Source organism: Lepidochelys kempii, chromosome 3, assembly GCF_965140285.1.
Source record: "Lepidochelys kempii isolate rLepKem1 chromosome 3, rLepKem1.hap1, whole genome shotgun sequence".
Lineage (NCBI taxonomy): Eukaryota > Metazoa > Chordata > Testudines > Cheloniidae > Lepidochelys > Lepidochelys kempii.
In genome coordinates, this window is record NC_136382.1 from 205,756,867 (window position 1) to 205,769,853 (window position 12,987).

Here is a 12,987-nt window from a genome sequence, read left to right on the forward strand (position 1 = left end):
ATTACAGCACAGAATCTAGTCCAATGGCTTTCTATCTTGCTGGCTCTCTACTGCTGGAATATGCATGTTGGGCAAATGACTGTGGCTATTTAGATTTTGCTACTCTATAATATATGCTTATTGCTTATTTCTATGCACAGCCAAGACTTTCACAAGTGACTAGTGATTTTGGGTGCCTGGGAGAGGTGCCATAACATGGCCTGATCTTCAGAACGTGCTGAGCCCCCAGCTCCAAAAATTAGGCTTGTTTGCGGTGACTCAAATTGGCACCTGAATTGTAAGGCCCCCCAAACCCACGAGTCATACTTGAAAACCTTGGCCTGTGCCTTTCAAAGGCTTAATGCTTCCAGTCACCTCCACTGGGTTGGTGTGTCAGCCCTCGCTCCCCAGAACGAGCTCAGTCTCACATGAGACACCACTGGACCTATTTAACCAGGAGATAATATGGTATTATCCTTGTATTCTAGCTTGGTCATATCTTGCACTGATGGCTGCAACCTTCGGGTTAGGTGGAGAGTAGATTGGCCAGAGCACTGACAATGTGTGAGCAGTCATGAGAAGATCCATTCAGAACCGTGGTCCTGGGCTGTGGAGGTCAGATCTGGACTTTCCCAAAACCGGGGAGTGGTTCACAGCCGGAGATTCTGCTCATGCCCATCTCTGCTGTATTTGTGGATGCCACAATTCTTCAACCATAGCATCATTGTTTCCTTAGTACCCAAAGCACTTTGAATGACGACACAAGACTACTTTTTTTTTTTTAAAGGACAGAAGCCCCTGGCCTGTGCACATAGCCAAGACGTTTAATTGTGTGCTTAACTGGCTGCAGCGCACAGTACATTTACTTTAGCACAAAAAATGTGGCTTAAATTCCTGAGAGTAGAACAGGAGTTAGCCCAATGACAAATGGTGTGAATACGTTAGCAGGGCAGAGGAGATTCAATAGGCTATATGCTCGGCAGTGAGTGATCTCTGCAGTTCTTAAGTCATTCATTTCCCTCCCGCTAACTTCAGAGGTAATTAAAATACCCTTCTGTCTTCAGACTGTCTTGAAATCCACAGGAAAAAAGTAACACGCAGCATTTGGTGGCCAGACAACCTTCATGCTGTGTATCGATGAAGGAAACATGATGAGCATAAACCCTTCCTTCTTCTTCAGCTGATAGGTGGGTTGAATCTGGCTTACACTCTGTGTGTGTGTGTGTGCACGCACGCGTGTGCTGCTCCCTTTGAAATGCCCAATGGTGTGCGTACAATGGCAAAATAAAGCCCTACCCCTTTATCAATGTATTGCAAAGCCTGGTGCTATGATATTCACTTCCTGTATCTATGGAAGAGGAATGCATTACACTAATATTTCTTTGTTCTCTGCCTGTCATGTACCTGCCTCTCCAATTGCTTACAAGCTGTAGTGCAATATATGTGGTAGATGGTGTGTGTAGCTATGTAATGGGTTGGACGGATTGTCAAGAGCAGTTTTGCACCAGGGTGGGGGTGGTGGGGAGTCAAGAAGGCAATGGGGAAGAGGGGGCGGGAGAGCATGAGGCATTGAAAATGTTGTTGTAGTCTAAAGTAAATCAAGTCTTGCTCCCCCACTTCCTGAACACCTTTCCCTTCAAGGTCATGTGTTCTCTGTCAACCTCTCCATACACACACACACACATCAGTTATGCGGGCTTAGTATCGGTATTGAGACGTGTTTTACGCTGGCTTCTCGAATAAATGTAAGAGGATTGCTAAATGACTGACTTCAAATAAGGGATCACCGGCCTGAAGAGGTTGAGAAATACTGGTCTTATTGGTCGGGTACTGCATTGAACTTTAATTTTAGGGTAGTTAAAGAGACCCAACAATTCAAGAAATAAGGAATTCGGGCTGAAAGTATAGGGCTGTTCTTTATGTCTGGAGAAGCAGGATAGCTTTGTGGTTAAGGCACCGAAGAATCAGGTGATGTGGGTCCAGTTCCTGGCTTTGCCACAGACTTTTTATGTGACTTTGGGCAAGTCGCTTAATTGCTCCGTGCCTCAGTTTCCCATCTGTGAAAAGTGGATAACAATACTTCCTTTGTCTGTCTCGAGAGATTATAAGGGCTCTGGAACAGGGTCTGTATAGCATCTAACACAAGAGATTCCTGATTTCAATAAGGGCCTCTGGGCACTATTTAATACTAATAATCATTATTACAGGAATATACAAAATGGCGGAAATGGACTGATGTGGTCACAGCACAATCCTAAGAGCTTTTGCTGGCAGATTATGAATAAATGTGAGAATTACACAGTCCATTCCTGGACAATTTGTGATCAGGAGACAAAGGTAAAGTCTGTCCGGTTAACTAGTCCTTTTGATCCTAACCAACTTGCTCCACTGTAGTTGTCGTGCAGAGTCCAGGCTGTAACTTCACCCTTAACTAGTCATGTTGGGGTACCAAAAGCATCACACACAGCATTTAAAATCATCTGCTATTTTGAGGTCTGTGCAAGGGATGATGCTACAGGTGGAATTTCAGTATTAATTCTGTATGTTCTGGCTCATGTGGGTGTAAGCCAGTCTTTCATGGTTATTTGCATGCACTGTTTGAACACTAATTCCTTCTGTTATGGTCCTGTTTAAGAGGAGAAGAGCTTAGCACCAACCAAAATACAAGCTTTGAAAAGTACCAATGATCCTGTGTAGATACAAGAGCTTAAATCTGTATTTTACCATAAAGATGATGATTGTTATTGAAGGTGATTGGTTTGGTAAGAGTTGAGAGCATTCTCCGTGCTGCACAAGGCACAAATGAAGACATGGCCTCTTCCTTTAAGGTATTATAAATCACAAAGGAGCTGACAATGTAAAAGCATTGTCAAGGCCATAAGGAACACAGTGTCAGTTAATATGCATTTTTCAAGCTTACATAACTAGCCCTTCCTCCTTCTGGTTTCCCTACTTCGTTTGGGTTGCACCCATGAATGCCAGAAAACAGCAGAAAGGGGCTCACTGAATCTACAGATGGGCAAATTGCTCTTTTGTGTTTGAAAGGCGAGGACACACTGTGCCTGCCAACCATTCTGCCACCTCCCAGAAACCTCCTAACTACCTTCACAAAAACCTCGTTGTTCATCTTGGGTGCAAGTGATGCTCTAGTCCATTCAGACTGGTGGGGTAATCGTGCTACTTTATTGTAATGTTGTTGGACTGGCAAAGCATCGGTAGCTCATCATGCACCTGGAAAGAAGGAGAAGCAAAGTGCTACTAATGTAGCGTGCCGGGTCTTGAGCTTTCGAGAATCAGAGCTTTGGTTGTGATCCAGAGGTCTATTGTGTGGTTTTGATTTAAGATCTACTGCTTTCCCTGTGTGGTCGTCTGAGACAGCTGCTATTGTGGTTTGCAAACTTTCTCACAACACTGGTAACCAGAAGCTCCTTGACTGCAGTATTTCAGCTGAGTGGTTAGAGGACCGTCTGCCAGCTTTTGGCCACACACTGGAGCAGACTTAACCCAATAATAGAGTCTCTAGTAGAGCCATTAGTAGTTGGAGTCATTGTGTGTTCATTCCAAAGGTTACCGCAACTTAAACTCATGCTGGGCTGCTAATGTTCTACAGGCAGCAGCACTGGGGATGGGAAACTGTCCCTGGCCAGGGCAGGGGAAGCTGTAATAAGCTTATCTCAGCAGGTAGGCTACCTTGCTTATCTTACTGAGTATCTTCATGCTTCTGTCGATCCAACTTTCTTCGTACTGAGTGTTAAAACAGACTATAGCTTCCAATATTCCTGGGAGGATGACTATAGATATGTAAACCTTAATTGTTACATTTCTTCATGTTCCATAGTTCCTGACACCAGCCATTTTTTTAAAAATGAAACTCTGATCTTTATTGAAAAATGAAACCTCCCCAGCAGAACTGTACTAACACGAGAGGTTATTTGTCCTTCGTATAACTCCACAGAGCTCAATGGAGTTTAAGGGCCAAATTTATTCATAATGCCATGCAGAGTTTGTCAGGGATTAATTTGGCCTATTAAGAATGAGGAAAATATTGTGAGCCAACTGTCTGTACAAAAACAGGCCTATAAAGGATAAGTAATACTTGTGGTAGGCTATGGTACATTAATTATCTGAGTAAACCCACCACAGTAACACTTGGTTCTACTTTCCTTCTGCTAAGACCTGGCAGAACAATGCTTGGTCAGACTAAAGTAATCTTTTAGACCTGAGCCTCTGCTTTGAAGTGACACCCGGCCTGCATTTGTATTCTCAGGACCCCAAATGAAAGTGTGGCACTGAGATACCAGAAAAGGGGTGAGGGGGAACCATACAGTCTGCAGATGGAAAAGACCCACTAGTGTTAGCCATCTAGACCAGTCGCTCTCAAACTTTCTAGACTACTGTACCCCTTTCAGGAGTCTGATTTCTTTTGAGTACCCCAAGTTTCACCTCGTTAAACCTCCACCATTGGACTTGAGTCCTCACCTGCAACACCTAGGCCTGGGCCTCTTTCCCAATGGAACAATCATATCAACTGCTGTCGTAACCTACAGGCTAATCCTGCTATTGGTCTCAGAACAGCTGGTTATAAGCCACCACCTGTTCCTGTGTGGGGGATTCTCACTTCCTGAGGGGAAGGGTTAATGCTTGAAGGGCCAGCTTTTCAAGAGAGCTCAGGGCCCAATTTTCAGGAGCTCAGCACCCAAAACTGGGGCCGGCTTTTCCAAAGTGTTCAGCAGCCTGTGCTGGGTTCCTCCTGGGTTTCCCTGGTAACTGGAGTATCAATGAGCCTGCCTGACCCACCAGCCTGGGTTCCCTTTACACTGTACTGCTGAGGCAAGCCAGCCAGGCCCTCCCTCAGGCTTCAGACTACACTTTTACCAGCACACTCACAGGTAGGGACACACCTGGCTGCAGAAACACACAGAACTTGAAATCAGCTCTGCATGGGAAGACTCACCCTGAGTGATAAACAGGCTGGCAGATTCTTAAGGTACAAGCTGCCTTGGCTTTCCCAGGTTTTCATACACAGACTAAAAATCCCTCTAGCCTGGGACCATTACTTCCCACAGTTCAGTCCTTGCCCCTCGGGTGTTTCCAGGTGTGTTGTTGTAGGGAGAGTGAGGTACCATCACAATGTCACTGTCCCCCTTTTATATCTTCTTCCCACTTGCTGGAAAGATCTACTGCTGTAATTTGGGTCAAACAGTTCCCATTGTATAATGCTACCTCTGAGAGGTTTCTATTGTACCCAGTTTATGGGGTAATTCTTGTGCATCTCCTCAATAAGCCATGAACATTGTTTGGCCTTTTTACTGTTGTACCTGAAAGGCTGCTTGTGGGTGTTTTCAATCTCACAATGTGTTTCAGTAACACATACACAGCCAAGCTTCATAACTTCACATATGATGGTAGCACATACAATCCAAGGAGATATTAATGTCTAGCAGATAAAGACTTTTATAGTGATACCTCACAAGACATACTTTGTGAAAAACACATCCTGATGACATGACAGTGGTGAATATTGGGGTGCCAGGGTGTCATACAGCCAATGTCCCAAACTCTTCTGAAAACATGGCACCCACTGTAAGTGCCTCCAGGCCACTGCACCGGCTTGGCCCCACACAGGTTTGCCTCAGGATTTCTAACAATGAAAGGAGCCTCCCCTGTTGTTCCCTTTATCCCTGCAAAAAGGCTGCTCTCAGACTAACTCATTGACAAAGTTAAAATAAAAGGTGAAGAAAAGCATTTGTGTTGGAAACTGCTCAGCAAGTGAGCCCATCTTGATCGCCTTTCTGTAGCACAGCCTGTGTGCTCTGAGGCGTGCTGATTTGCTGTCTGTGTTACACTTTCATGGCAGCCTCTCCAAAACAAGAAGCCTGAGGTGAAACAGAAGCAGTCCTTGACACATCACGTCTAAACAGTATTCTATACCTGCCTGGTTGCAAGATGAGCTTGTGGCTGTGACAGGCCACAGAAGACCGTGTGAAATATCCTAACCTCCAGCAACTCATGTAAATGACTGAATTCATCTCTCCCTGCAGCAGAATGACCTCTTTCCCTTGGTGTCAGAAGGAATCCAGTGGGCCATGCAGACAGGGTCTCTTACTGTCTCCCTGGAACCGAGAAAGCAAACTTGTTTCCTACCTTTTCTTATTATTATGGTAGCGCTAGAAGCCCCAGTCATAGAGCAGGACCCCATCACGACAGCAGCTGTTCAAACACGGAACAAAGAGGGTTCCTGCCCCAAGAGACAAGACAAGAGACAACCACTGGATACAGACAGGAGTACAAGGCAGCAGTGGGTACGTCTACATTTGACCTGGGAGGTGTGATCACCAGCTCCCTTAAATGTACCTATTGGCCACCATGATGGGCAGTGATCTCAGAATGCCTGCTGCCTAACCATTATTAAACCCAAATCCTACCAAAGCAGGATACTCCACTGCACATGCTTCTGCCCCTGGGAAGAGGAGAAGAGAACAAACTACTCATGGCCGATTGTGTAGTAGTGGTGCTTAATGCATGTCTGGAAGGTGCTTAGCTACTACAGGGACGAGAGCAGTACAGGGATTTCTGTGGAATAGAACAAGCCCTCTTCAGGGAATTAAGCGTAAAAGATTTTATTTGCTGCAGCTATTTTTCTTTCTTTCAACGAGGAAGAAAAATCATTTGGCCAGAGGAACAAGGGAGCACTGTGGGGACTAGCCAATATAGCTGGGAAACCAGTTACATTGTTTGCCCCTGGGCGACAGACCGAGATTGCATACAATAGGGCACTTGGAATTGAAAATGGTCCTGCATTTGATTGTGAAATCAAGCCAGTCAAAAGTGGTGGTGAGGAGCAACTGCAATGATTCAATGTAATGACCCTCTACCTGTAGCTGAAATAAATATACCAGCCCTGTGTTTGCTAAAATAGCAGCAGAACAGGGAAAGGAAAGTGCCGTTGAGGCACAGGTATTGAGGTTGGAGTCACAACAATTTTTGTTTTACTGCGTGAACCTGGAGAGTCAGCTGCTCAGCCACTATAAGTCAACATATCTCCACTGACCTCAGGAGAATTGTGCCAGTTTACAGAAGCTCGGGATCTGGCCCCAAATTGAATTTCTTCTTAAGCAGAATGCGCCTTCCCCAGTTCTACTGTACTTGTACCATTACTATACTTGATTGTACTTTATCCCGACAACACCCGTGTGAGTCAGTGCAGGGCTAGTATCCCCATTTTACAGAGAGGAAATTGAGGCACAGAGAGACTGACTTGCTTGGGATCCCATACATAGTTTGTGACAGAGCACAGAACTGAATCCAGGCCTTCCAAGTCCTGATATCAGCGCCCACCACTCTGCTTTGCACATGAAGCAGGAGGCTCTCGGGAGCAGCTGGCCAGGGGCTCCAAGGCAGAGGGCAGGAGCAGCGCGGGGAGGGGCATCTGAAGTGCATGTTACTTGATAGACTGCTGGGCAGCCACACAGCTTAGAGGGAACTTAGCTGACCACTAGGCCATCCTTCCACTCTTCAGCAAAGTATTTACGTGTGCACTTTAGTCCATCCCTGTTCAACAAACACTCCCACACAGGCTGAATTTTAAGCATTAAGAACGTTGTTCAAGGCCCACTGAAGTCAAATCAACACTGCAGTTGTCAGTAAACACAAGATTTCCGTAGCCGTTTTGCTAACACTTGCAGTAAATATATTGGTGGGGGTGGAGAGGAGGCAGGCATACTTTTTTGCTAATGTCCGCAATTGGTTGTGAAAAGGTAGGCCACTTTTTTGGTTTTAAAACCTTTTTGTTTTTTTGAAACAAACCAACCCATTGTAAACAATAAAATAACAACACTTACTAACACCTGCTATGCAAGTTGCTTTGACTCTTTGGTTGTCTACTTCCTGATTTCTGACCCATTGGCCTTTTGGCAAGAAAGCCCATAGGGCCTACTCCTCCTCTCAGTTTCACTAGTGTAACTCAGGTGAGAACTGAATCCGGCTGTTACTGTCCCTGAATAGTCCAGCTGAAGCCAATGTAACTCCAACTGTAAAGGTTTGCGGGACTGGCCCCCAAGTTTGGGAGGCCATAGCTGTCTGCCTATATCTGAGCCTGGGGTCTGTTCGTGCCAGTGAGTGCTCTTGAAAAGTGATGGGATGTGGAGGGGTATAAATTAAATATCTATAACTTATACTGCTGGTAAACAGGTTTGGTTTGTTGCATTGTACAAACAGAACTCAGCTCCTCAGAAGAGCATTTTGCCAGCTTGTTTTCATCTTACAATTGCCCAGCAAAGATCTGTAACTATTCAGACCTTATTTTCCCCCCCTTTAGTTTGGAGGCAAATGCTGGTGATAACCTGCAGTCATGACAATTCTATGTCAACCCCCCCTACTCTCATATTTCCTCTCCCCTAAACATTTTCACCGGTATTGCTGCTATGAGGTCTGTTTGTGGCTTCAGCAGCTGCTGTTTCAGTTGCCAGGATGCTGCTGCACAGCTCCCAGACATTTCCCAGGCCCACATGTCTTAGCAAGTGCAGCTGGTGCTTTGGTAGTAACGAGCAAAGAAAGAGGGTCATCAAGTCTAAGTTCTTTGCTAACAGACGGCACAGGACATGCCTCCATTCAGGTAGCATTCCTGGTGATTTGCCAGCTTGTGGCAGTGAAAGCTGCCAGAGGAACTCACAACCTGGTTCTCTGCAGCCTGTGTCTTGAGCACCTGTGTAAAGTGCCACTGTTGCGATTTGCACAGGTCTAAATGATGGCACATGCTGCAGGGCAGGGGAGGATTGGGCCAAGAGTTTCTGCTGAAGGGGAGGAGGGGAGGTGGAGAATATTATCTTCAATTACTGCATTTAAGCCCTGTAACCTCTCTGCTCCCAGAAACACCTCAGCATCCGATCAGTGAGCCAGATTCACAGCTGCAACAAGCTGCTTGTCTGCGCCTCCTGATTGCAGGGGTGAACAGGTGATGCTGAGGGCCCCACAATGCAGAAGTGGAGAATAGGGAGGGAGGAGAGAGAGGATGTCTGCACTGGAGGGGATACCCTTCCTATGAGGCAGCTTTAGAGCTGCTTTTGCGGCATCACAGAGCAGCCAGCTGCGGGGCCAGGAATCCAGCCCATGACGTGGTGTGGAATGTTTAAATACAATGTGGCAGGACAGGAGTGGATCAGCAGGGAACTATTTATATTACTATCAAGTAATTAATGTATCTGAACCCATTGGTGCTGTTCCTAAAGCCCCAGCTCTTGGAGTCAGGTGCTAAGTTTTTTTTAATGAAAGCTGAGATTCTCATGTTAAGTTTCTACCAGTCATCTTTCAGGATAAGAGCTTGAAAATATGACTGCTAGATGCTATGATACCAGAAGTCTCTAAGGTGCCACAAGTACTCCTTTTCTTTTTGTGATGGTAGATGGTATGGTATGTGACTACGTTGTAAAGGAAGTTTGGCTGGGAAAGCTCTAGTGAAAGCTGGGGAGAAATCTGTAAGTTCTGTGGTGTAACAATGAAGAACTGGAACTGAAAGCCACACTGGTGGATGCAAAGTGACCCTGGCAATCTTAAGAAGCCAAGAAGGGTGATGTTGCCAAGGGAAGCAGAGGAAGCAGTGGTAGTAAACCCAGAGATAGACCAGGAGATAGAGAGGTGGGGGAGGAAGGAGTCCAAGGAAGCAACTCCAGGGTCTGAAACTGAGCAGACCTGGATTGCTAGTCATAGAGTCTCTGGGCCAAACCCGGAGTTGCAGGCAGGCCTGGATTTCCCCTACCTGCCCCTGGCAAAGTGGCCCAGGACCTGAAATTGGAATAGAAGACTGTCTGAGATGTGCCACTTGTAGGATTCGTTACCTCAGAAGTGTGTGTGTGTGAAATATGTAGTGACCTGGCTGGAAGGCTGAGTCCCAGAGGTAGAGGGACCAAAGAATGCGCAACTGATGACCTGGGGCAAAAGCCACAAGGAGGCGAACCTGTGGGGCCCTTCACAAGCTGGAAAAGCTGTTTTCACTGCTGCCAGCCTCCAGGAGGGGAGGGACAACCCTGAAAACATCCGGGATTGATGACCCTTTCTCTCTCCCATCTCCTGCCAAAGGAAAGGCCAAGAGACTTTCCAATCTGCCCCTTTACTTCTGCCTGAGGGGCCTGATCCAAAGTGTCTTTGGTGGGCTTGGGATCCAGCTCCCACCCTGTATAGAAGAGCTTAAGGCCCAATACTCTGTGGTGCAAATTGGTGCAGCTTCACAGAGTTCAATGGACTTTGCCAGTTTACTCCAGCTGAGAATCTGGCCCTTAGCCTCATTTGTCATCTTGGACCCCAGCCACCAGACCTCCTGAGCCTTTGCTATTTGTGATGAAGGCTTTTGTACCATGTTTCAATAAGACACTTAAACCCTCCTTCTTTTATTTTCTATTAAATGTCACTAATTTAAATTGTCACAGCTTGAGGGCTGCAAGCCAAAGCCTCTGTGGTCTCTTGTGTAATGGCAGCCTCTGTGCTGATCAACTGGGAGCAAAAGAGCATTTGTCCTGTGGGAGACAGAGGAGCAGCTGCCTGTGGATGCTTGAAAATAAACCAACGGGGGTGGGGGGCAGGGTTAGCACGAGTAGCGCTCCAGCTGGAATGACGCTTTCTGGCGTTGTGCTCCTTGGCAGGAGCAGAAAGGGACATGCACATCTCTTGATTTTTCCTCCCCATTGCAGTGGTACTGGAGTGGGGGGGGGGCAGGGTTACAGGCTGTAGGGGACGGGGACTTGGAGATTCTTGAGGGGACAGATTGTATTCAGCTTTACATTAGCAGTTTGAATCCAGTCTGTGTTGGCAGAGGCTGATGCTTGGCTTTCAAAGGACTCGAGGGCACACACCCAAATCCCATTGAAATTCAGTGGGAATTGGGTGCCTAACTCCATTTGACTTCTCTGAAAACATCAGCCTGGAAGTGTCCCTCCCTGCCTGGTGTCCTGCATGAAGGGGGTTGCTGGTTTCCACCCAAATTCTAGAGGGCAGTTGTGCATGTCACATGACCCGCCATCACCATTTGCAGGAGGCAATGTAGCACTCGTATGGGAATGCCAGGGTTAGATTTACCTGCACCCTGTCTCCTTAAGGATTGAAGGCCTACTGAGGTGATCAAAAGGGAGGGGACTGTTATGGGGTGCAGATGTGGTTGCAGCTACCAATTTTGGAATGTTCCAAAAAGACTCTGCAACAATGGGGACGGTGCAAAGCGGGGATGGGGTGGTGTTTTTTTGTTTCTGGGATGCTACGCTTAATAAAACTCCAGCTTTAAGATTGTCCATGGTCTGGTTGTATAACATGAGCACCCAGGTGGGTGATGGTAAGAGAAGCCAAGAGTTAAATGGGTCTGGAAACCGAATGCTCCTCGAGGTGGCTGAGGCATGCACGGTGTCCAGCCCTTGCAGAGCATGGGCTCAAGCTGGACTGAGGAGAGAGAAGGGAATTCATGGCCAGGGCTGTCTCTTTCAGAAGCCCCAAACTGACTTGGAGAAGAGACACCAAGAGAAAGCAGAGCATGAATTTATCCCAAACTAATGGAGGAATTTCCCTCCAAGTCTGCGCAATACAAAAGCACCCTTCCCCTGTTTCTCTACGGCTACTCTCTGGGTGGGATTTTCAACAGCGCCTACGTGATTTGGGAGCACCAGGCTCAGGTGAAGTCAATGGGAGGTGAAGTGTAAATTTTCAAAAGTGACTGGTGATTTTTGGATTCCTTGATTCTTTTGGGTGCCAAACTAGAGATGCCTTCAAAGGGTCCTAATTTTTTTTTGAGGCCAGGGGCTCAGCATGCTCTGAAAATCAGAGGGCCCTTTCCCCTGCAACCTGGGAACTCAAAAATAGAGGCATCTAAAATCGCTAGTCACTCTCACCCGAAAACGTAGGCCTGTGCTCTGAAGTCACTTTAAGGTGTTCTTTGAAACTCCACCTTCTGTCTGTAGCAAGGGTAGTCTCCTCAGACAGTATCTCAGTGAAACCTAGGTGTCCTGAAGAACTGTTCTTGGTACAGGGCTTCAGAAACGCATTTAAACTGGCTGCCCTCATGGCAGGAGCAATTTGGTGCTGGCACAAAGACTAATATTTAGAGCTACTGAGCCTAAAGGAAGTGAGGAGCCCACAGCATCTATGGAACTCACACCCTACATGGTCCTACATACTCACACCCAAAAGCTTGTCTGAATCCAGAAAATTTAAAGCTCAGTTGAGGCCCTTTTAAAAAATTGACCCTTACAGTCTTACCTGGTGTATTGAAAGTATATACGTTAGTGTTTAGTGGCCCGTGATATACCAGAGGTCAGAATAGATGACCTGATGGTCCCTTCTGGTCTATGACTCTGACTTTCAAAAGTGGCCACTGAAAATATTTCCAGTGTTGCCAGCTCTCATGACTTTAGCACAAGTCAGGGAATATTTGGTGTTTAGAAAAACACCCCACCTCCCGGAGTCACATGATGGCATGAGAATCTCCGCTTCTTTTTAAAAATAGTTTCTAATCCATGTGGCCGTGGAGAAAAGCCCTAAAGGCTCATAAACCAGAAGGCAACAAATTATTATCTTTTCTTTTTCTTTTCTTTTTTTTAACCATCTCATGATTTTGAAGCAAAGCTCATTAATTTTTCTGGTGGTCTGATTCGTGATTTTTGAACACTTGGGGTTGGCGATGTGGTAGCTACTCCCCTGAGTCATCCAGTATTACAATAGTTTTCTTTATCACTTTGTTATTGCGTGAGTTGATTGCACAAAGAATCTGGGATACGTTCTCCTGCAGTCAGGTGGCTGGAGATACTCATACTGGGGATTATACCACTGGGGCTCCAAATGAAGTCAATGCGGTATGTGTAAAGCAAACACATAAATAGATAGAGAGCACAGCACAGCCAGAGCAGGGAGCAACAAGAATCTGCCCCATTGCATCAGCTCTGCAGAAAAGGCTCTCTATGAAATACAACTCCATGAAGAGTGGAGCTGAGAATAAAGACCTAGCAGGGAAATGCTGAAGCTTGGCATTGGTGT